General features: G+C 46.3%; 1 protein-coding gene across 1 annotated transcript in view; it reads left to right on the top strand.

The window, feature by feature from the left end:
- The window catches only part of LOC8042097 (nephrin), a 504576-nt gene that overhangs the window by 111617 nt on the left and 366778 nt on the right, over positions 1 to 26181 (top strand). The window lies entirely within an intron of this gene.

Here is a 26181-nt window from a genome sequence, read left to right as displayed (position 1 = left end):
TTGGTTTCTGGGCTGGTCCTGGCAGATGTTAATCCGAAACACCAGATGCACCCGAAACATAAGCGCGTCGTGGTTTTTGTTCTGGCGTCCCCTTCGGGGAAATGATGGGGGGGGGGGGGGGGGGGGGGGGGGGGTTACGGTGGCCATCACTTTACCTAATCGAGTTCAGTGGGGCGTTCTTTCACGAACTTAACTAGCCACACTCAAAAAGTTTGATGTGCATGCTCCACCCTGAGCCACCCGTACAGCGGTATTCACACGAAGGAGAAATCCCGGGGATTTACCCCCGGCACGTGCATCCCACGACGGAAACGTCAGGCTTTGCGATGTGCAAAAGCCTCGCGTTTTTATCTCGTGATGCGCGCGTGCCGGGGAGAAATCCCCGGGATTTCTCCTTCGTGTGATCACCCCCAGCATTAGCTTTCCTATAATTATGCATCATGAGTGGGAGCGGTAGCCGCATCAAAATCGAATGATCACTAATTATAAGTAGTAAATTAAAAAAGAGGCATTTTTTGTTACTGAGAAAGCATGACTCTCTCCTCGTGACCGATCAACTCGTGCTGCGAACAGATTACAAAAAGAACGGACAGGGTCCCCGGCCCACCACCGCATTGTCACTGACACTCGGGTCATATAGTCAAATCACTGCACGCAAAATACAGCTTGTTTTTTCAGCCATACAAGCGCCCATGTCTACTGCCCATTCACGAATGTACAAAAAATGAAAAAAAAAAAAGAAATCATGATCGGAAAAGCGATTCAGGAGACATACTACTCAGAGACTAGAACCAGAATAGTCCAGCACCGAAAGATAAAAGAAAGCGAAAAAGGAAAGTTCGACAAGAAACATGCCCCGTTCGTCTCTGGGAGGAAGGCGATCGGATACTGGGGCTGCTGACCGGAAATGAAGCCCGTCCTGGCTTAACAGGCGGAAATCCCGGTAATCTCGACGGGGTTCCTCTCCAGATCGGCACGGCGCCCGAACTTTTGCCCCTTCGCTCAGTTTCCCCCTACGATGGAGTGCAGTGAACGCCACCAGCCATCCCGGCGAATCCAGGTGCAGTGAACGTATAACTTGACTAGTCGCCCCTCCCAGGACACGCCGCTTCCCCGCGCATCACGGGCCGGGGTCACGTGACACCAGCGCGATATTAGATTCGCTCCGATCACCCGCGGCCTCCTCCGCGGTCCATCGCAAGGTGAAACGGGGTTATGGTTCCCGGCAGTTGCTGCTGCTGCCTGCCGCCGCTAGTGGGCGCTCGTTGCCGTTAGTAAAGTCCCACGGTGTGTGTGTGTGAGAGAGAGAGAGCCGCTGGTTCTGTCTGCTTTCGCGTTAATGAGGAGGGGTGAGCTTCAGCTCCCTAGCTTGTGTAGTTAGCTTGAGGGAAGCGCGGTTAATCTTCGTTTGTCCCCGCACGACCTACGCTTAACTTGTCACCGTGCTCTGGATCTGTCGCCAGGGTCCCGGCGACGTTCGCCTTATTATCCGCCCAGCTCACGAGCTGCTGAGAACCCGCGAATTGGGAGGAAAGGAAAGAGAAAAATGAAGATAAACTTTAAATCCTTAAATGATTGTGTGAAACGAAGCAGCTCGGTATGTATGGAATTATGTCTGACCTGAAGAATCGTTCACTCGACACATAAGTGTAATGCGCGACTGTTGCCTAATATAACAGATAGTCGTTTTACTTTTATGGCTAAAGATAATTTAAAACTAAACTATGATTCGTCGAAATTCGGCAAATGCATAATGCTTAGCACGGGTGCGGAGAGGAAAGAAATAAAAAGCCCTCTTATCGACTTCGAGAGATAAACGGTAGTTTAACAAATACCGGTTGTACCTTCGTTGTATTGTCGTGCGTTTTTGTAGATTACTTGCTCGAGACGGGAGTAACAAGCAATCGGGCAATCGTTATTCGAATAACGAATAATCATGACCTCATTAACTGACTAACGAATAAAGCTGATGCTTATTCAACCAACATATGCATTATTGAAACAACTTCTAGAGGATGTTTTCACGTTAGATCGAAGAAAAACTGCCCAGGTCATATTTTTGGCATTTCTGTAATAAATATACGGAAAAACCCCGTTCATGGGAGGAATACTAATCTGCTATTCGCCTCGAGATCGAACCATCTTGCCACTGTGCGGCCCAAATTGGAAGCGTGTAAAAGTGGGGATACCACTGTGCGTCGTCTGCTACCGGTGATTATTATCGCGATTATTATCAAGTCGGAAGCCTCCATAATCTTAGTGTTGTGGTTTGCATAAAGCTGCGTCTTACATATTTTTTTTTTCTATTTTGCAGAAACCATAGCTTTCATAAAACATAAATAAAATAATGTTGATTAGAATTGCGGTTTAATTAAATCATTAACTCGACTGATCGCTACCCTTTAATGTAATAATCAAACGATAAATCCGCGATAAATAGGTATTATTTCACAGGTCATATTGCTTGAAAGACGTCAAAACTACACATATGTTTAACTATTTTTACCATGTCATAAATGCATAAATGGTATATAGCTTTCCGATTTTAAACTTCACGGTGGGACGCCTACAGAAATATGAACTGGGGAGGTTTTTTGAAGTGAAATAGTTTTTAAAGTTATGATTTAAACACTAAAATCACCCTCAATGACAATCACAAGCGTGCTGACGTGGTTTCGTGGTAGCCTATGTCCCAAAAGATATAGATACGGATGAAATATTAAAGCACGCATTTTCTACTTTTTCCTTACTGTACAAGAATCCGATTAAACGGCAAGAAGAAATATCGCAATCACAGCATCACTCGAATAATTTGAATGTTAATCGATGGAATGCTCACTCCCGATATGCGTTAGCTGAGGGCATTGGGGGATCGGACAGTCACGTGAGAGTCGCTAGCCCTTATCAGTAAAAGAGTGTCGCTGCGGCCGATGCTTTCTGTTTCGTGGTGCGGGTCGTTTGCTGGAGTTGCAGCGCCTACTGTGTTTGAATCGAACATTATTCAGCCAGAAATTCACAATATTAACCTCTTTACATCCGCGGCCCTCACGGAGAAAATTGAAGCAGCTGAACCCGCACTACCGAGAAAGGCGTCTAATAGAAAGATTTAGTAGATCGTTTTTGCCGTCTCGCAAAGCCCTCCGCAACCCGTTACGATAGCAGGAACTCCACAGTCAAGGCCATCGGCGTGCAAGCGCAGTAGCACCTTCTTTGTTGCGGAACGCTTAGCGGAGGGGGCCAACGCGGTCTGCGAAAACTCCCTAATAACACGCTACTGCGTTGCTCTGTTACTCTCGTTTGTTGCACTCGCGGCAGGTATATTAGAATACTTTGTTTCACTGGTTTCAGTTGTCCTGCAAACGAACAGTTTTCGGATCGCAACTAGGAGAGGCACTCTCTCCTCGTCGCAACGTAGTAGAATTGTTCCGACTCCGAAAAACTTACCGACTCCTTAACACAGTAAAGTTAAACGTTGGCTGCAGCGAAACTCAATAGCACGGCCATTTCAAATACAGCACTGACTTCTCCTCATACTAAAATTTATATTACCGCAAAAACTGAAAGTTACAAAGAAAAATACATTGAACCTGTGATTTCACAGCCCATTACCATAATGATGTTATCCAAGTTGGAATTGATTGTTTTGTTGAATTCCCAAGCTTGTGAACCGATATTTGTTTTTTTCATTTTATAAGAAACAAATGGTTATCACTTAACAATGTAGTTCACCCGGAGTCAGGCATCCGTCGTGGTGATCCATGTGCTTCCCAACGCCTGCCTAGAGCACACGACGCATTCACACGAGCGATTATTTAAATTTAGGCCGTACGCTGGTACCACGATTTGATCTTCACTGAAGCACCGAACGGTACCGCACCATTTCCCGCTAAAATTGTTGTCCCACCGATACTGTGCGACAGAATAAACGCAATAATCCACTCCGTCTCGCGCGCGAACGTGGAGAGCATTAGGAGCGGCCATGGATCTATCCCCGCTTTGATGACGATGATAGCGCTACAGTAGCGCCACCTTTAGGACGATCTCGAGAGCAATATGTGAACGCCCTTGCTACATTTTTCTCCAGAGATACGAAATTGAGAAGCTCGAGGAGTCTACATTGCCAACGTTGTGAGGTGGAAAGGAAACAACGTCAGCTTACGATTTAAAGGGATACTGAACCGAAATTTCGAGCTCACGAAACAAGGCCGGGCGGATAGGCGGGAAGCTGCAAAACCAAAAAATATCACTCATACGGCGATATATCTAACGGATCGCCGTATTTTTCGGAAAAGAAGTGCGCGATTGAACACGGCCGACGAGGCCGACGACACAAGGCACGTCACGATTCCCATTCCCTCTCCTCCTCGCTATGTCCCGTCAAGCTGGTGAACCGAAGCGAGGAGGAGAGAAGCGAGGCCGCTTCTCCTCATTCTCAAATTCTCCCGGAGGACAGTTACGTCAAAGAACTCGCTTGATCGCGCCCTTCTTTTCCAAAAGTACGGCCATCCGTTTGAGATATCAATGTACGAGTGATGTTTTGGGGTTCGTAGCGTCCCGTTCAACACTTCTGCAGCCTTACTTTGCGAAATCCGAATTTCGGTTCAGTATCCCTTTAAAAGTATCGGCGTGTAACGTAACGTGCAAGGAATACAGATCAAAGTTTGTAACCACACGAACGTCTTCTTGCTGGTTCGGTTTCACCATCCTAACCAAACATTTCGAGTCTGAAGAAAGTCATTAAGAAACTCTCACATTAGCACTTGAAAAGAACATTCCAAGGAAGACCTCCCTCACTCTGTTTACAGATTGACTGACCTTCCTGGTGTGCGCGCTGAATTTCCATTCATAACGTTCGCAACTGCAGGCAGCAGTCGCCTACGCAAACACTTAGAAAATAAGAGGGAGCCGACGGGGGGGGGGGGGGGGGGAGAAAGGGGGGTGGGGGGCTTAGGTGACAACACGAGGAAACAGAAAAATAAAACAATGCTTGGGCAGCATGAGTTTCTGAGAAGTGAACGTGCTGAAACTAGCTGGTTAGGAAACATCATAATCTAAGACCCTGCGATTAAGAATTTGGTCGGCTTTCGACGGAGTTTATCTTTACGGGTGGTTGGCGGCGGGAACTCGTGTTCGGAGGCGTGTCTAGTGCTGTTGGGATTTAGCCTGTCAAGCCTAATCTTCGCGACGTTATGTTCTGTTTTCTTGATCTTCTTAGGGTGTGGTCGAATGAACTCAGTGGTTCTTGAGATTTTGTGTTGTGTTGTCCATTTTTTTTTATTCTTGCTAGTCCCAGGGTTTTACGTTATGACGACTTTATATGCTGTGCACTACAGCAGCACCGTTGTACACACTTTGTCGGTTCTAGAGAATATCTGCTTGGAACCGACGTCGCGCGGCAAAGCTCTTATAGATAGCTAGCTCAATTTGAGCGAAGTTTTGTTCTCGCTTTTCTCAGTTGGAGTTCATAAGCTGCTCAATATTTTGCCATCACAGGTTAGTTCAAGTTACTGCAGTGAGTTAAGGAATGTTAAAAACAAAATAAAATATGGAGTTATTTTTATGTATTAATGTGCAATTGTGGTACTTTTTGAGAAATGGCTTACGATTCTGAATCATTAACAAAACTGAAGTGATGGCTCAGCAAGCATTTTTTATATATATTCTTAGGCTGCGTTTCAAGAAGCACATTTTGACCTATTATGCGACGTTTTGCATAAAGTTGTTTGTTCGGAAATAATTTGTGAAATTGTCTCTAAAACATGTTTTTTACATATCTGTTTTTTTCCTTCTTGCATACGAATATCTAATAGTAGTTTTTAATATTTTGCGTCTAGGTTGTAAATTGCTTATAAATAAATGAACATTTTTTTTTAAATTTATGCCTGCTTTCGTGTGGCATAGGTGGCTCTGCAAATTACCTCAAAGAAATCTCGGCAATGTCCCTGATTTGAGCTTCTGAATTCTATATCTTTGGGGAAAATGTAGCTACGACGTTCACATATAGGTGAATGTGCGTCTCAAAAACATGGCTCCCACATCTATTACTTGCAGAAGTATAAAAAGAAAATTACCCGGAGAGCCATTGCACGATGTGACGTGGAAACAGCGTGGATAGGAATGTGTGAACGATTAAAAAAAAATTAACATAAAATGGTGTATCTGAATTAGGAACAGACACAAAGTAGTTTTACGAATAACAAATATACCCTTTTAAAAGAGCGCTTCCTCTGCAGAAATGCAAATACACAACCATTAAGCTCTTTGGGGATTATCCTAGCGTGGATCGACGCGTAGTTACCTGCTTTCTAGAAACGGCGATTTATCCCCATGTGTTTTTATTAAATATATTGAAAAGCAACAATAACAACAACAACTTCCCTTTCTGTCTATCGGTAAAGTTTAAAGTCACAGCGCCGTCGAAACACTATTCAAATAAAATTTTGTGACCGTTGAAAAAAGAGAGCACAGGAACATGGGTACCAAAACTCGCTGTTTTAATTGAAACAATTACCTCACGTTCCATTCTGGTTATCCGCTTCCGCGACACTACAGTTTTGTTCATCTTCGGGTATAGTTATGAACAAGCCTGGGTTCTTTCTTTTTTTTTTTTTTTTTACATGCTGCGCGTTTTCAGATTGAAGTTTTAATCTTGGCTTCTTTCCTCATCCCTCTCTTCTATTGATCAACCCCTTTTTTACTCCCCGCCTTTTTATGCGCACTTCATTTTATTCCTCTTTTTTATCGTGCAAAACTCTGGAATGCGGTGCAATAACATGAACACTTTACTGGCGAGCACTTAAAAGTTTTTCCCATAATAAAGAAGAGAAGCAAATATAGTAAGAAGAAAAACGCTATCGACGTGAACAGTTTCGCCCCGAGTTACTGTGGAACGATATAAAATAATAATCTCGAACAAAAGAATCACGTGAATTCAATTTCGAAGCTCCCTCATTTCTCTTTTATTTTATTTTCGTTTTTTTTTTTCTCTGTTCTCGGATTCCTATTTGCTGCGTCCGTTCGATAAAACCAAGGACCCTCGCGGCTTTATGAGACACCGGTCAAAGACTACGAAACTTGGAGCCGTCAAGGTACATACTGTGAAGACAGACGCGCTATGAGCGACACTGTACTATCGTACTAGCTTATTAGCGTACGCTAGAACGATATTACGCTATAGTTTGCGCTTTAGTACGTTGTAATAGCGTGTAAGATACTAGAAAGATGCAAGGAACGGTGCCACAGGCTCCCTCTTATCACTGTCGCCGCCGAGAGAAGCTATACTTTGTTTCAACTTAATGCCAGAAGCAGCCGGCGCTGCAAGGTAATGGGACAAATCAAGCATCGTGAAAAGCACTAGTCTTTTTTTTTATGGTTGGGTCAACGATCATAGGACACTATGCAGGAACAAGTTGTTGCTGGCAATGTAGGTTGGAACATGGAAAATTTAGGCAATCGGTGGCTGCGGGCTCATAGCCACGGCTGTCACTGCTTGTACGGCATAATCAGCCCGTAGCGTCGGCTCCGTCTGGACCCTAAAGGGCACCCGGACTTTTCGTCAAGGTCTACGATTTGACGGAAAATGTGCTGAACATACCAACAAACATTAACACTTTACTGGCGAGCACTTAAACATTTTCGCCATAATAAAGAGGAGAAGCAATTATAGTAATATATATATATATATATATATATTTATATATATATACGTTTGTTTTTAATTGAATTTATAATTTCGGTCTTTATCCTGGTTTTAAAATAAAAGTATCTACTGGCACCAACGAAAAAGTGATGCTGCAGCGGAAGGCAGGATGCACTCTTTGGACTGTAGAGCTTTGACTCAACTGATTGCAAGTAGTTTCATGGTATCAAATGAATGCTTTGGAAGCTGGCTCCAGCGCCCGCGCAATAATATCAAAACAATTTCTCGCCATAGACCATTTTTTAGGACGCCTGCTCGACCCACAAGCACCGTGCCCACAAGCCTGCCTGCCACTCACGTCACGGCACTGAAATGCGCGGGTGTACTTGGGCGTTAGTTTTGGCATCGTTTTTTTTTTTTTGTTTTTTTTGCCACTTTCACACACACAGTAAAAAAACGTATTCTGAATTTCGCGATACTAAGTACCTACCAGAAAGGGTAAAATTCGAGGATTATGCAAGTATAGTTAGCTGGGTTAGCTTAAAATTTCGATTCACTTTTAAGGTGAAACGAAATATAGAAAGTAGTTTGGCCAGAAATAAGTGAGTGTGCATAATATTAGATCCGAACAAACACACTGCTACGACTGTGCAGCGTTATCGATGTGCAACATTATAAACAGTAAAAACGTAATAACATAATTCTGAAGAAAAAAAAAATAGTGTCTTCGAGCTCTTGCATACGGAAAGAGCAAGAGCTCGCGCACGTGCTTCGTGTGTTCTGGCGCTTTATTGAAACAATTTTTACAAGGCCACATTGTTAATAAGCCACGGAAAACTGCGGGGGAGGGTTGAGTTCGCAGAAGAAGTTATATGTCTGGTGTTGTTGTCAGTAATTTATTTACTTCAACCAAACCGCGAACGTGAAGAGCACGTTTTGATGTACAACTTGAAAAGTGTCATAAGGTCTTATGTATGCCGAGTAGTATGCCTGGTCTATTCGCTGGTGATCTAGGCTGTGGTTAAAGAAATGTTCAAGGACCGATGTTTCGTTATTCGCATCAGAGCCACATCTGCGGATTCGAGGTCCGCATCCGACGTTCGCATATCGAATGATCATCGAACATCAAGAAAGACACGTGGCATCATCGCAAGCAGGGATTTTGTGGCGGCATTAAGGAGAAACTCTAGGATGCGTACAAAAATATGCTACAACGTGAGGTTTGCAGCAGAAGCCACGCCTCGAGCGTGATCTCTTTGGCACCGAAGCACAACAGATGTCTGGAGAACGTGCCGCAGGTGAACATGCAGATCTCACTCTTCAATGGACATTTGATGCCTCGCTTCTTCAACTACTAATTCACAATCAAGGACGATCGTAAAACCACGTGCTACCTACATTCGCAGATAATCATAGCAAAAGCACATATGGAATGCGGCGGCCACCGTCAGAGCTGAAGCGCAAGAGCCCACTCAAAGTACCATTTGAGAACAAAATCGGTACTTGAATGAGTTAAAAAAAATTACTAAGATAAAAAAAGAAACATCAATATACTGGGCATTCCTAGTTAAAATTTCGCTTACTGCGATTGGTACCCTCCAGTGACTCGAACTCAGGGAGAAATTTCCCTTCCGCAAGTGCACTTTCGCGAGCTTTCTCTTAAACTGTTTTTTTTTTTTCTTTCTCATAACGCTCCTACCTCTCCCCTGTACCCCACCCACTCACATCTCGCCCACCCCCTTTCTATAATTCCATCCGGAAGAGAAAACCCGCTTGCCCAAATCTCTTTTACTTAATTCCATTTCTCTCTTTCCTATCAGCGTGAAATGGCACCGGTGAATTAAGCGCAGTCTCTTCATTCCTTGCCATGTTTTTTTCTTCTTTTTTTTTTTGCTGTTTTCTTTTTGGTTTTGTTTTTGGCTAGAGTCGCCAGACTTTCCAGAGACTTCCTCTCGGAGAGGCTTTGCTGCATTAGCGCGGCAGAAGGGCAGCTGTCCGAAAGAACCGGCAATTCCGAAACTTTAATGCCTTCCGAACAGAAATAAAGTCGTTCTGAGCGCACAACGAAGACGAAATTCAATCACGGTGATAGTGCCGGAGCCGTTCAACGCGAAACGGCTCGCTCGTCGGAGTCGGGCAGCTCCGGGGTGCCCTTCGTGTAGTCGGTGGCGGCGGCGACCCTTCGGGGGCGACCAGGACCGGCCTCGCGGTACGCCGTGCGCCGCCCGCGGGGTTCGGAGATTACACCCGCCCACCGCTGACTTCGTGTCGGCTCGGGACTCCCTCCCGTAGATGAAGCAGAGAGCGAAACGCGTCGTCGGAGTGTTTAGTGTTCCGGCTCACGAGAGAAGCCTGAACTTGCACCTTTTCATTACTCCCCAACAGACCCATTTCGAAAGCCTTTCGAGCAACGTTGGCGGTCACCGTGGTCTTTTTAGACTTAGGCTACGTGGCGCTAGCTACCGCCCGTTACAAAGTGTATAGCCATTGACATCCATCCATCCAGCCATGCTCACGAAGCGCGTGGTTGGATCCGAGTACTCGCCGAACAGTGACGCAATCTTCGTGTCCAATACACGCTCACAGAGTATGTGAGCGAACAATGGCGGGTTACGCATTGTGACGGACCTTTTAAACGGTCTATTGTCGGGGGTCACGAAACGTCAACGAGACACGTACGACATGATGCCCGGAAGCTTCAAAATGTCGCAGTCGACGTTGTACTGTCGTTTTTACGCGAGACCGCGGCATCTAATTTGCCTTCTGATACGTCTCTTTTTAGTAAAATCTCAAATCAGAGATCTGTCCCTAGTGAAGCGTCCTATATGTATAAAAAATTTTTTCCAGTAAACGCATACGATCAAATAGTATCATATAAGATCATACACGAACCTTATAAAATAAATAAGAACAATTAAATATTATATTAATTTATACGGAACTACATATCAGTTTCTTATAACATTTTATATATTATATTGTTCTTATATGTTCTTATAAGGTACTTAAATGCTCTTATATGATCTTATTTGATAATAACAATTTCTTATACATATAATATTTTTCACTACGGGTCTGTCTCGTTTTGATGTAAAAGCCAGAGCAGGTAAGCGAGTTAGCTTGGTATCAGCATTTTATTCATGATAAGTGCAGGATGATGGTACAAACAGGCAATCACCTTTTTTTATGATTTCGGAAAGCAAAAAAAGCGGATAAGAAAAATAAGAACGACAGAAGACACCGACATGGCTAATCTTTCGACTGTAATGTCGTTCTCCTTTCTTTTATGCGAGTTTCTCATTTGTTCTAGGTATAGTAGGATATGTAGCTTCAGCCAACTAGCCTAAGTAAGGATTTTGTTGTTTTGGGAATTTTCCTACTACTACATTTTTATCGGCACGCACGCTGAACGCCATTCGGGCAACGCGAAATTCGCAGCGACTGCGCTCGTTTAGTTTTGAATTTCTTCAACCGAATCGTCGATACTCTTAACATTGGCCTGTTTAATTATGTGCACAAAAGAAGACAAATTGACTAGAGACCCTCAGAAGAATTCACACTGAAATAAGTACAGCCCAGTAGACCTGAGCATAATGAACCTTTTTCAAGCAACGAGCTCCGTCTGGGGAGCTGCCTGCGAACAACAATCGAAGAGCAGCCCGACGTGCTTCCGCCCAGCAAAACACATTGGCATCTGCCGTTGTATCAGTTTTCAGTGCTTTTTGTACCCCATAGTATCAACACTAAAAAAAGAGAACGTCAAAATAGATTAAATATGGGCAAAGATAGATGCTGACAATATTGCTGTCGCCATTTTTGCAGGGCACCGCGTCCCGGTGCCCTGCGAAAATGGCGACCACGGGAGTGCACGCATACGCAGAAGCTTACTGGAAAAAAGGTCCATTCAATCCGACTCACCTTCAGTTTCAACGCAGTTCCCCGCGAAAGCATCATTTTTATGGTGAGTACTTGCATAGCTATGTTTTATCTATAGCAAAACATTGCTGCACTGTAATGACCGAAACGCTTTCCTCTTGCGAGGCTTGCGTCTTATTTACAAAGCCAAAACAAAAATAAACTTCTTTGGTCTTTTTTTTTAACAAACAGGACCAGTGCACTTCGGAAAGAAGCCAGCACGCGCGTTGCGCCGAGAATCCGAGCAAAGCAAGGCGCACTGGCGTCGTCCTCCGCTCGGCGACACCGAGGTCAAGATGCGAAAAAGCGACAACTCCAGAGGTCCGCCGCGGCCGTCCGCGATCCCGAGATCCAAGCGTCGATTCTGACACCCACGCCATTGAGTCGATTCAGCCTCCTCCGAATGGACGATGCCGTCGCCTTCTGGCTGCCTCTCTTTTATTTCTATTCTCTCCTTTCTTCGGGTATTGCCGAGTGTAAACACTGGGACCGAAGCCTGCAAAAAGATGCAGTCGCGCTCAAAGCAAAGAGCGCGTTCCTTTCAAGCCCATCGAGATGCTTTCCCCTGGCTCGCAAAGATAAGGAAGGAAGGGAGCAGCGGCAACAACTGTAGCAGCAGCGAACTAAAAGCAGCAGCGGGCGAATGAGCCAGCAGCAGCAGCAGCCCAAGTGTATTGGAGCCGTATATATCGGCGGGGACAAGAATTTAGCGTTCCAAGTCCCCCTTCCCTTTGTGTTTTCTTTCGTGTGTATAGAGCGCGACTGCCTTCGAGTCTCGGCGAGCGTGCCTCGGCTCGTTATTTTGGCCGCGCGCTCTCGCTGTACAGACGCCGCGACGGCGTCCGGGATCAGCTGCTTTTCATTCTGCTCCGAGCTAATTCCCCCTTTTGCGCCGACATGAATTGGGAGGAGGAATGCTGCCTGATCTTTTCTCCTTTTTTGTAAATGTGCGCTATCTTGGAACCGGCGTCTTCTGCTTCTGGGGCGAACTCTCCTTCGGCTACTTTATCGACGGCATACAACCGAACGCTTCGGGATCTATACCTACAGCCGCCTGGCCTTTCAAGGCGCCGAGAAAGTAAGGGCGGGGAAAAGCTAAAGGCGGCTCTTGTTCCTAGGCGAACACAAACATGCACACGGAATCGGACGGGAAACGTATAGGTATGTAAAAAAGGAGACGGCGATTTTTTGTTTGTTTCTGTTTTCCGGGGTGGCCTGTCGAAGCGAACCGCCCATCCGCGCTATCGGCGGGCCGCTCAGCCGAGCGAGCTGGAAGCCTCCTCCGGCCCGGAGCTTGAGTCTGCCCTGATCGAGCGGATTGGGCTCGGTGGCTATCGAAGCGTCGCGAACGCTCCGACACGAGAGCCCCCCACTGCCCGCGATGATAACGGGGCAAGAAGGGGCCGCTGCTCCCAGATAGGCGCCGCGTAGATCATCATCATCTTCCCCGCTGGTCCGTCAGCGCGCGTGCATAAGCAGGGTGCTCCCGAGCTGCCAGCTAAGCCAGCTCGCAGGCGGTCCGGGCGCCTGCCTCGAAGCGAGGGCGGCCAGCTTGAGCCCCAGCCACGTCGATCTAGAAAGCACGGGTGAGGACCTCATCAATCAATGTTTTTGGGCATCGCGAACGCCGCCGAGTTTCTCTTATACGCAGCGACCGTCTAGGGGCTAAAAAGGCGGAGCAGGCGGCGATATGAAGTTCGGGCGGGAAAGGGGATGGAAGAAACCCTGGCTTTGAATGAAAGAAAAAAAAAAATAATAGTAAGGGTGTCGGCGACCGCCGGGTGAACGAGAAAGGAGAGAAAGGAATCCCTTACCGTTTTCGGTGTAATGGCGCATACGTAATGAAGGAACGGAGTACTACCGGATAGCGTGTAGGTGTCGAAGTAGTATTTTTAGTGCTTGATCAGCTCCGTGAGCTGACATCAGCGGATGAAGATGTGGCGAACAGGATACATATTAGTGCGTCATTAACTTTGTTATCTGGTTATGCCAGGTATGCAACAACTCAGTTTCTAGCGGGGTTGCATCATTTATTATAGTAAAATAGCGTGAATCCTTCGTAACATGAGACATTCGGATATCACATTATGTGCATCGATGCTCCTCTCGTGTTTTGAGTTGATAGCGAATTGCAATGTCGGTTACATACTGCGTTTGTTTTTTCGTCGAGGGTTTTTTAAACGAAATTTGTATCTGACTTCTTCATTTGATCAACACGTGTGATCGCGTCAAAGTCTTAACGCAAGATTATGGAATGATCATTTTATAATACAACAATATTTTAGTTACTATCATCCTAGCCAGATGAAGAACAAAGGAACATGGTCAACCTCCGTCGCTTTATTGGCACTTAATATAAAGTTTTCGATTTCAGCTTCACTCGATAATACCGATAAAGTATACTAATCGTCGCGCAACACACACGTTATTAGCACCCGCGCCCTCTCATTAGTACTGGATTGTCTATGCTCGCAATAACAAGTTTACAGAGCCATCCCGTCTCACACCATACCCCATAGAATAGCCAGTTTGAACAGAAATGTGTCACGTTGGTTGAATCGCTGCAGATTATATACGACGTGTGCAAACACAAGCAAAACCGAGTAGAAACGTTCGTTTTTCGACACAGAAGTCACGAAGAAAGAAAGTGTAGATTTTTTTCTCCCCAAAGCCGAAAAGCGGTTGTCCCACATTCCGAGTGCCTCGATTGCACGACCCCGCAAATCTGCAGATTTGCATATATATAAATCTAAACAGGGCGTGTCACCGACGCGAACTTTTCGTGTCAATCTTACCGGAAGTATATAAGAAAACAGGGGCAAAGGACCACCGAAGACGTCCGGCTTCCGTTTTTCTGATCCAGCCGTAAACAAAGAAACCGGGGTCAGTGATCCCTGCGGCTTCCTGAGCCAAGGCATCTTCCGCCAAGTCGGGTATGCGAAAGCGTGGAGTATCTTTTCGAAGCCATTGAAATGTCGTCTTTCTTACTTCAACTCTTTTTTACGTAGCGCTCCTTGTTTCATGGCTTCACCAGGCGCCTGTCTTCGACGTCGATTTACGACGTCAAAAGACCCCATTGCTTATCCACGGGGACGCACGCCCGCTCCGTGGGCTTCTCGGTGCATTTGCCATTATGTTTGCGTACTGAAATAAGATAAGCTGGCGGGCTACTTGTCAGTTCTTAAATGTCAGTTATCAGTTAGCACCCTTCCTGCCTACCTCATCCTTCGTTCCTTGTTGTTTTGCGCTATTTTATTCATGTTGTTTACGTACGACATGTAGAAAACTCCGCCTTCATTTATTCGCGCGGCGCTGGCTTCGGAAGCGAAATGCTGACACAGGGAGCTCCCCGTAATGGAGAGGGGCCAATGTGTTTTTACTGTTAACTGTAGGGGCAGATGAAGATACTATCCGCACTCGATGGGCCCGGCGTCAGATAGTGCTGGGTTCGTAATTAGGGCCGATCTTGAATGGTCCATAAACCGAACTTTTAGTATATGAGGCTGGAAAAATCGCTAGGTAACTCCGTCTGCGATCGATAGCTCGAGACCGTGACGAAGGCGATGCGTTAAGCGTGCGTCATTCATCGATTCCCGATATTATCTTCCGCGCCATATGTGAGAGCCGCTGGATAAATAACCTTTTAGCATTCGTCACTACGTGCGACCGAGGTAAACCTTTCGATTCAATCATTCATTTCGTTTGTGTCACTTAAGAGGCTTACGACCGAATCGAGAATTAATTTTGAATGGTCGCAATCAAAGCATAAGTCGTGTTCCCACTTTGAGTTTATTGCAATAATAATTTCTTAAGAGAACGAGAGTTTATACCGCTAGAGTATTGCGACAGTGTTACCCGGTGTAGATGAGAAATTTGACCAGTGCAGTACGGCTGCCAGGTTGCGGTCCTTGAAACGTGCATCACGACCCCAAGCCGGTACGACACTCATCCAGATTGAAACGCGTGCAGTTAGTGTTATTGCATTCAAGGGCACTGGGATAAGATCTATCGGACGAAGCGAAATGTATAGGAAGAAGAAACCGATCGACTGGGATAAATATCAACAGATTCTAATATAAAAGAATGCTCATTCTGGTCGGTGGCAGTATAAAAAAAGCTGGGAGCTGTGTATCTTGTTTGCCATTCTTGCTTCTGGTTTCGGCATTCGAATTGGCTAACGCCGCAGCCTCATTGGCTAAAGGGTGACATTAAGGTGCTTAATATTCTCCGCGCTCCGCTTTTTTTTTTTTTTCTCAATGAGCGCAGTAAGGATCAATACCAAAAGTAGACTGTTCGAAGTGACCACTCTGGCAGTAAATTTTAGTGGCACCAACGTGACGATATCTCGTACTGTCAATGTAAAGGGCCGCCCACACTAGCGAGAAAACGCGCGGCGCGCCGATCGCGTTGAAAACGCGTTCCGCAAAATCGAATGCTTCAAGAGTGCGCGAGGCCTCCTGTGCTGTCACGTGACATTCGCGGCGGCAGAACTCTATCTAGTGTGGTCTTCAGGATGCGGGACGCGTCTTCCCGCGATCGGCGTGCCACGCGCGTTTTCTCGCTAGTGTGGGCGGCTCTTAACAGGGGCAGCCATTTTCTGTAATTGAACGTAAAGGCCTGGTTCGCTGCTTGTAAACGATAGTCAAAAGCGTCTATCAGTAAACGGCAACCGGATCTTCAAAAATTATTGGTTCCTTGCTTGCGATATAAAAATAGGATTTCGCGTTTAAATTCTGCCAATCTAAATTGAAATATAACCAGTTTATACTTCTGGTAAATAAAGCGCTAGCGAGAGATGGACATGACCACTTTTAAGCGACGTAGACAGCATTAATCGTGCGCTAGAATGTGTGCGCGCCTTTCATTGCAACATATCCTTGTCTTGACAGTTTTACTCTCGTAAAATGTTCTGAATAGTCGTATGGAAAATGTGACGAATCGAAATTGTTTCGTCTGGTTACCATTGCTTTGTGCGCGCCAACATTACTACTTTTATGAAGTAGTTAGAACGAGAATAATATTAATAACGATTATACTTTTGTCACAAACTATTACCTTCCATGCTTTTTAGGTATGAAAGTGTAGCAGCCCGGTCGATAAATACCAAGAAAAGTTTGTCAATTTTTTAACCTGCTTACTAACACTTCAAGGTTGTTTCTTTCAAATTACGCGCATTTTTAATGTTTTTTTATTTGTGGAGGTAATTGAACCAGCCAAGCAACAGACAGTTTGTGACGGAATAATCGCGCCCCTAAACTTTGCTTCGCTATAAACTCAATTTCGTCTTTTTTCCTCTCTTTTCAGGTAAGATGCCGGAAGTCCCTGGCAAGATTAATTTTCATCGCATGGACGACGTCGTTCAGACTGCACCAAAATATCAGCGTTTATCACACGCACTGCTTACTGCCCAGCGAGGAAAGTAAGGAGCATGCATACATATGTAGGTGCCTGGAGAAACAAACACGCGCACGAAGCAACAACCTCAGACAACATCTTTAAAGATGCAGCATGGAGATTTTTACGAAAATATAAGTTGTCATATAGAACGCAGCTTTTAATTTAAAATTTGGAAATGCTCAAAACTTTTTTCTCGCTGCATAAAAAAAAAAAAAAAAAAATCAGAAGCGCCGACATGACACAAAAACATAGTAACGCCGCCATCCCGTAGAAACCCCGCCGAACATTTTACCCTCGACCGGATTCAAAAGAGTCGACGCCGCCCGACGTCGCTGCCGTTAGAGGGCGTCCACGAAGGTAAGACACTCTGTAATGCGCCGCGTGCTCAGCGTGGGTCGGCCATATTTTGCATTCTTTTCGCGTTTCTTTACGAATTTTTTCCTCTCAGTTTTTTTTTTTTTTTTTTGCGCTATATTTCTGCTTTTTTCCTCGAGAATGTGACTTCTCCGTGCGCGTATTAAATCTAAAAAAAAAAAAAAAAAAAGAATCTCTGGACGGGTTGCGCAGAATGACTAAAGGAAATGCTATCAGAGACTGGTGGAATGTCAAAATAAACACGCACGCACACACACAAATATATATTAACGGCCGTTTCCTCGTTTGTTCTAATGTAATTAAAGCAGAAACATCGAACATACGACACTCAAAAAATGTGAAGAACTAAAAAAAGAAAAAAGAAAAAAAAAAACACCTTGTGACACGCGCGCGCGCGCGAAGTCGTGTGCATTCCGAGAACATTCTTTCCTTCCGTGTGTGTACATACCTGCGAGAGTTCGTATAGAAAGCGCACGGTCTGGCTTTGAGGCTAGGATGGTGGACACGCGTTTGCCTCCCTGTGCCGAACGAAGCCGTTGCGTTCCCCACGCACGACTCCAAAGCGGCAAGCTCGTTGTCCGGGCGAGCGCTCTTTCGTAAGCCACTGCGTCCAACACCTGCCTGAGCGCGAAACGTCGCGAGTTGTTGTCCGGATGCCGCGAGAACAAGGCCTGCATCGGCCGTGTTGAGAGCCAGAGGTGCGACTGAGAGTAATAAGGCACTTGAGTTATCTTTGTGCTTAAAACCATCGTTGCCAGAGCTTGATCTAACATTGGTGGAAGCGCTTTTCCGTCATTCACAAATGTTTAGACAGTTCACGACAGAGCGAAATGATACCGCCTCAGTTCGGTGACACGGTATCTAGGGACTAAGAAATCGCAATTCCGCATCGGAAACATCGCCAATGGACCCTTCTGGAAACGCCAGCACCACGAGTGAGCGCTCCGGGGAATTATGGGAACTGGGAGGGTGTTGCGCCCTTTAGCCAGCCAAGTCTAGCCTAGCAGAGCTTTAGCGTTCAAGGTGGCACGCCTTACCGCCCGAACAGCAGCACCATTCGTAATCCATTCATGCATCCATGCGAGCTTACGTTCTTCAAACATTAAATTCGTTCTATTTTCCTGCACCGGTGCAGGACGTGGAAGGCAAATCGAACGAAGCTTGTTAAAAGGAGCGTTTTTTTTTTTCTTTGCTTTGCCGATTGGTCGCAGTTGTCGAGTTCCTGCTAGCCGGCCAATGAAACGCTCGCGTTCTGCGCTACGCTGAGTTCCCTGCGCTTAACGTCGCAGCATAACAAAGCTTTAAACATCCCCTAAAAATAAAACATAAACTTTTTTTTAACAGTTTGGTCGAGACGCGCGTGTCAAAAAACTAATTTTACGCGAAAAAAAAATTATAAAGCAATATTGACGGCGCGAGACGCGATTTAGTCGCTAGTCAGCTCCTTTCCACTTGTTTTCTCTCTCGGCGTTTTGGGCGCGTGGAGAAGTGGATCGACTTGGCCATCACGTTGAGGTGGAAAGACCGAATGACCATCTCGTTGAGCGAATGACCATTCCTTGACGTTATGGACTTTTTTCACAGAATTTGAAATAAATATCTCGCCGTCAATATTGCTCTTAAATTTTCTGTTGTGCGTAAAATTTATATTTTGACGCGCGTGTCGCACCCAGAGTCTAAAAAAAAAACCATTTTTTTTTTTCGCTTCGTTTTTCGTTTCGTTTCGTTTCGTTTTTCGTCCTTAAAGCGCGACTTTACCAGGCGTGTTTACCGCTTAAAAAGAAAAGAAAAAAAGAGGTCCCTCAATTTCTGCTTGATGACGCCGTAGATGTTTCATGCTGTCGCAAGCCGCGATCCTGGCGGTATCACAGCAGCGGTGGTGGATGTGACAAACGCCTGCTCTGCCTGCAGTTCACTCTCCAGCTGGCCAGCCCACGGAAGATTCAGCCGTCGATAGTTGGCATGCTGTGACGACAGCGATCCTCGCGTTCACTGCAACGAGGTAGAGAACTTGAGAGCGATAAACTGGCATCTGACGGTGACCCTTCCCCCCCCCCCCCCTCCCCCACCCGGTCGCCGCCATGTTGTACATTTTCGACCACAAGACATGTGACTTTATAGTTTTCGTCTAGAGTCTAACAAAGCACCGAGCACAGATGATTGCTTATTAACGTTCAACAACAGTAATGACGAGATAAGTTACGTTTCGCTTATTTTAAGTCCAAAATGCGCTTTTACGACAAAAACAAAAACAGTATTCATAAGACAAAATAGTTTATCATGTTTGTTACAGCGATCGCAATACAAATCTCGGCTCAGTTTTGCCTCAAAGCCTCATGATTTGGTACGGTCACGTGTCTAGGGGTCGAAATTGTATAACATGGCGGCCGCCGGAGAAGGGGAGGGGGGGGTCACTTTTCTCTGTTGAACGGGATACCGATTTATCGCTTGAAGACCCGCTGCCTCGTATATATATATATATATAAACAAGTTAAGAAATAGAAATGTATGTATATATATCTAAATATTTGAATATAAATATTTATTTTCATTTATTTTTTTGCTGTAACGAGTTCGTTTAGCAAAGAAACATATGCGTTCTATCTCTCCGCGAGAAAAACAAACGAGCTATGAGATCCCGTCCTAGGCAATATTTAGATAAGATAAACTGGGGGAATGCGACCCCTGGGGGGTCACATTTAAGTTCTTGCGTCCGCACATCTGCTATTTGTGTATCCGCTACAACTGGGCGCTGTGGGATCTCCGACGCGTTCGTTTTACGAGGCGCTCTTTTATTCCGCGGAGTTCCGTTTAGTGCCTATATTTCGTTTCGGCCTCGGACCGCGAAACCAACTCCTCGGTCGGTGAGATACACGCGCAGATGGAGTTCGAATTGGGGAGCCCGCCGCTCCTCGTAAAAGCGGAAGAAAAATAGAGGCGCAAGAAGAAAGGAGTAACCCCGAGAAAATAGAGGGGCGTTCATGGGGGCCGCATATGCGACGTATGTTAGCTATTTCACTGCTGCACGTGCGTTCTAGAAGAAGGCTTGCGGCTTTCTGCGCAAACGAGGCTAGCCAGAGGCGATTGGGATGAATTTGGAGATCGCATTGCAGCGGATGATTGTGAAAACCCCAATGGCTTATTTTCCTCCTAAGTTGTAATCAGCTAAAAAAAAAAAAAAAAAAAAAAAAAGCGAGCAACGATTTAAGGTGATAGGGTGTGCGCGAGAGGCTAATCAGCGCGCGACTTCCGGCGGTGGATTTGCTAAATATTAGTTCTCTCCTTAAACCTGTCTGCCTGATACGCGAGACTCTTCGTGATACCTTAGTAACGAAGAGTAACGAAGAGTAGTAACGAGGTGGTAAGAAGCTGTAAGAGAATTTGAATAATTTGTAGTTTCAAGTGAACATTTAGCTTTGTGCCTGATGCAGTCGGTAAGTAAACACGGAAAGGTTCCGTTGCTGCATAAGGGTGTTTCGGATACAGTGAAAACGGCAGGGAGTGTCTCTCGAACGTCTCACCTTCAGTGCGCGCTCCACGCCTTCCGCCGTTTCTTGGGCCGCGCACGCTTGGTCGATATACACGAGGATAGCTTCCTATATACTGACAAAGTCTAGCAGATTGCCACGAGAAGCGGCCGCCGAAATGGAAAAGTTGGAGCGGCAGACAACGGTTGAGAGGAAAGTCACGTGACTGGCGCCCCGCTGCGGCGAGACGCCGAAACACACTTCTCCTGAGCGAAGAAGTTTGTTTCGGGTCCTCGCCGCTGCAGAAGCTGTGCGCTGACGTCTACGTTCCCCGAGAAATGGCTCTTTGATGCTCCGTGCTACCAGATCATCGCGCTCCAAATCGGCGACCGGACACTCTATGGCTCCGTCGTCGAACTGCCAGGCTTTGTGAGTATAGAGGAGGCTTTGGCAAGAGATGCTGAAGCGTTTTTGGAAATAGGAAGCTCCCGCTGGAGGTGCGACAACCGGAGTTCCACCCTGTCACTCTCACCTTGTAAGTGACTATAGTTCTGAGGATGCGAACGACGCAAAAATTCAGGGGCGCTCGTAAGCGAGAGTGCAAGCGAACATCAGGCTTTTCAAGGCATAAGGAGATCGCAGGTGAACTTTTCTACCGAAGGAGCTTTCAGCGTTTGACTACGGCATCGGCATTCAGTCACTAAAAGCGCTCACGGTTTTCATTCGTTAGCGCTACATTCGACGCTCGACTACGTATTTCTAGTTTTCCTTTTTTAATTTCGAGGCGGAGCTTTCAACGTGCACTCCAGCTCAGCGGAACGTGGACCAAAAGTTGCGTTCCCAGATGCAACGAGTTTGCAGCAGAGCGGTTTCGATGTGCAGGAAGTGTGCGCAGTCGTGTGAGCCCTGATTTGTGAGACGCACTACATGACGACCGGTTAAAGGAACAGTGTCCGAAGACTTTCTTAGTCCACAAGCACATTTACTACGCGCCACCGAGACGCCAACTGCGGAAGGAGCCAGGTTTGTGCATGTCGCAGACGGCGCTAGCTGATAACACTTTACTTCTGTATGATTTACGATGCACCTGATCAAACCCCGAGCTCTGATTTGAATCATTAGTGGGTAGACCTAAAGCTAGCTACCACTGTCTCCACTGCACTCGTCGAATGCGTTCGAATGCGGAACGCAGGCGTGTGGCGTTTGGCTCTCGCATTCGAACGCGTTCCACGAGTACAGTGTAGAGACGAAGGCAGCTAGCTTTAGGTCTACCCACTGATCATTCGAATCAGAGCTCGGGGTTTAGGGTGTCACAGCGCGCTGTCGTCTCCTGCTCTCCCTCACTTGCTCGGTGCATAGCTCGGTGAAGAATCCTCGTAACCGCCACGGGTCTCATTCGCCTAATGTTTGTGCTGTCTTTGCGCTTGTTCGAGATTGCTAATATAATCCAACTTCCAGTCTCAATGCTTTATGTGTCTGCACTTTCCCACGTTGGTCTCGATTTGCATGCCTTCTACCTCTGATTGTGTCAGCCTTGCGCTGGAAATAGTTTTGTCTAAGAAAACAAATTGCCGTTATGCGTGGCATTAGACACAACGAAATTACTACGGTGCAGACCCTGCGCGAAAAAATGGAGACCAAAAAACCAGGCCAACTCAGCTATGCGTGGCTCGATGTAATTAGAAATGCGACGTCCCCTGGAGACTCAAAGTTGCATCCGAGCGATACGAAGCGGAGGTCCGACGGACCCCATTAAAACTCTGATTTATTCTTTCTTTTCGTGCACGATACTGATGAGTCCTACTTTAATGGGGTATAAACCACATACATAAGCAAACCTGCATACGGAGACCTCCGGGAAGGCGCTTACCCTGCATGAATTGTTGCCACGGCAGACGGACTTTGCCGATAAGCCGTCCCTTCATGTAGAAAATCCGTAAACACACACGCGGTAGTCGGACTCCCAGACGAGCAAACCGGATGTGAATGGAGTCTATACGCATGACCGCCCGCCGACACTAAGCGAAAATGCGAACGCGAGTTGGGTTGGTTGATCTTCATACCTAACCATACATTCCTATGCAGATCAGAAGCAAACGCGTATACATGAGGGAGAGGTGTTTTATCGACTTTATTTCGGGGAGCGAGAGATGTCGCGGATCTTAGAGAGATGCGAATACCTGACCGGTCGATTCCAACTAACACGGGACGGGTCTGCGTCTCCGAGGAAATCCAGGCTTCGAAGAGGTAAATGTATGAATGGGGACGATCTAGCGCGTACCATCTAGGAATTCGGCTCGGTCCCTCAGCACGCTGCGCTGTGGTTCGTATACGAGAGACTGGCCATGGAAGCGGGCATTGGTCGCTCAGTAAACCTATGACTGATGACACTTCGTTGTTTTGCTATAGTGTTTTTCTCCCCTTTCGTGCTTTCCCGCTGTTCTTTTTCTGAGCAAACCCAAAGGTAATCCTGTGGCCGAATCGCGAAGATAGGGTTCCCCGGTCCCTTTTTCCCTTCGGGGCAGGATGTCTGATTCCCCCGCTGGCAGTAGTCCCCACCAAGGCTTCTTCCCTATTGGCCGAGCGGCGATCTCTGCGGATTTGGGAGCAATCAAAGGTCGGCCAGACGGAGGCGAAGGGGAGAAAGGGAGAGGAGAGCGTGAAAGGGGAAGAGATGGGAGATGAGGTCAGCCTGGTCGTTGCCTCTAATTGTTCTGCCCGAGTTCGAACGACATGCGGAAACAAGGACGGCCTTTCCTCCACCGGTTTCGGAAATTCCGTTGTCCCCGGCCGGAATGGTAGGCGGCTCGGGGGTTGGATGGCAGCTACTTTATGCGTCCAAGGCCTGGTCATTGTCGCTGTCCCCCCGGTTTTGTCCTACCTCTATTATCTTTAATTTCCGGCAGTGTCTCCGCACAAGGAGTATTTTATTTTTGTTCTTTAGTTCAAATTTTCAGGTTGGAGGCGTCACCAATGCCGTATTTTATTTCAGGAAGCAATTGAAAAGAAACCTAGATTGTATTACTTCCTTCACTGCCCGCGCCCGAAACACTATAGCAAATTGAAATACAGGTTTGTACTATACCTAACAAGATAGTAATAATAATAATAATGAAGGGAGTCGGTTCCGTTGCTTACAACTGCTGGTAGCTTTAGACTCAGCGCCCATGTATTATGTTGAATTAAAAGGGGACATAAAATTATACTAGTTTTTAACTCTACGTATTAATCGGAAACTTCTGACGGCCCAAGTGTGACTTACGTATACTAACACGTAAAGCTTTTCAGCCAAAATGTTTTTGTTGCTGTGCAATTGAGTTTTGTCTTCGGCTTTCCGTCATGGTCGGGAATGTTGGCACAGTGCTCAGCATCACCCCAGGGGGACGACAGCCGCTTATGTAGATCATGAGTTGGCTATAAACCTTGTGTAAAGGGTCGACATGGGGTCGTGCCCAATGAATGCGCTGGCGTACATTCGGGCTGAAACTCGCATCCAATCGGTGTGGAGACGTAGATCGCCGATTTCTCAAAACGTTCTTTCTGCGTATCACCAGCGCATTATCGCATGCCCGCTATCTTCAGCTCTGACTCGAGTTTTAAACCTGTTAGGCCGTTTTCATTTCTGCACCCGCTAAAGAATTGGAAGAAAACCTAATGATTACCTTATTTATGTCTTGTGGGCACCGGGAGCTTATTTTCGACAGTATTAAAGGGGTCATGAAACGCTTTTCCAAATTTTTCCTGTTTCGCTTTCCTCCTCAACTCATAAATCGCGCATTCCACCAAACAGTTCAAGAAGACGAAAAGAAGGGAGGCCCCTCTCGCTCGGAACCTGGTTTGTGTAATCCCCGGACACATCCATTCTCCCCCTAGAAGACTAGCCCGTCGCTCAAAACTCAGACAAAAGTTTCTTTCCCTAGCCCGTTCACCCCTAAGCTGACAGTGCTGTGGAAGCTACGTGCTCCTTGGGCTAGCCACACTTTTGCCACGTAAGCGTGGCAAATGTGGCTGCAGAGAATGAAGTCAGGTGATGAAACGGAGGTGGCTGATTGGTACGGCAAGCGCGTAGCTTCCAGCACAATGTCAGCTTAGGGGTGAAGGGACTAAATGAGGTCCGGTTTTGTGTGACGTCAGTTTGGACCCGATGACACGCTTATGGGACCGCGGATGTATCCCCGTGAAAAGGCAGAGCGGTTACGAAGGGGAGAAGGAACGAAATAGTCCGCTGTGTTTTCAAATTTTCGCACTGAATGTCAGGCTTTTGACTTTCTACCTTTTTTCTTTTGGCCCACTGAACGATGTTCTATTATTAAAATCCCAATCTAAAATGATTTATCCCAACCCAAAAATCGTTTCATGGGCCCTTTAAGCGAAAATCAGAAAATTGTTTAATGTTCTTTTAACATAATATATCCATTGGGTTATTTTCATTTGCCCTTGAGCCGGGGTTACACTGCTTATGCATCTTATGCAAAAGACAGTCTGCACACAGATTGGTACGCGAGTCACAGCGAGATCCGTGCTTCAACTTCAACTGCCGCATGGCAATAAGCTCAAGGATAAATTTGGCACGCGACTTTCGAATTATGGATATTGCGGTGGCTCGTGTTTCCAGACTGTCTCTTGTATGACGTATGAGCAGTGTGACCCCGGATTAACTCATTGCCATGCGGCATTCGAAGCACGGATCTCGCGATGACTGGCGTTGAAATCTGTGTGCACAATGTCTTTTGTAGAATGTATAAGCTGTGTGCCCCCGACTTTATACTGCCACGTATGTTTGACAATATTTAGGTTAGGTTGCCATGCCACCAATATCATCTGCTAACGATTCGTGCACGCGGTAATTGACGTTCGAGCACGCCCGGATGTATTACGGTATAATCAAAGTCACAACGGCATTCGATCTGCGGCTGCGCGCTACCACATTTCAAACAGAAGAGCGAGCTTGGTTGTATCAATGTTTGTAGAGCGTGAACTTTGTCTGGTCACCAATGTAGGGCGTTTTCCTCCACTGTAGAGCTGCACTTTAAGCAGTGTAGTACAACCTTCAAACCGGAGTTTATAACATGCACTACGCGGCAGTGCTTGCATGCATAAACAACGTTCCTTTCTATTCGGAGCGGACGTTCGTCTGCGTCTTGCGCAGGAGTTGCGGTGACGTCAGAACGCCGAGCTCTTATTGGTTCCGATTGGAAGGACAGGGGGTAGGCCTCAGGGCAGCTAGCTGAGGTCTACTCACTATCGTTCCAATCAGAGCCAATCAGAGCTCGTCGTTTTTACATCCCTACAAACCCTGCCCAAGAAGCAGACGAACTTGCGCTCCGGATTGAAGCTGAGAGCCAGAAGAAAACTCGTGGCCTTTGAACACTCCACACTCACTCAATC

The sequence above is a fragment of the Ixodes scapularis genome, unplaced genomic scaffold, assembly GCF_016920785.2.
Source record: "Ixodes scapularis isolate PalLabHiFi unplaced genomic scaffold, ASM1692078v2 PGA_scaffold0__279_contigs__length_252992795, whole genome shotgun sequence".
Classification (NCBI taxonomy): Eukaryota; Metazoa; Arthropoda; class Arachnida; order Ixodida; family Ixodidae; genus Ixodes; species Ixodes scapularis.
Note: the sequence above shows the minus strand (reverse complement) of the source record. Positions and strands in the feature narration are given on the sequence as shown.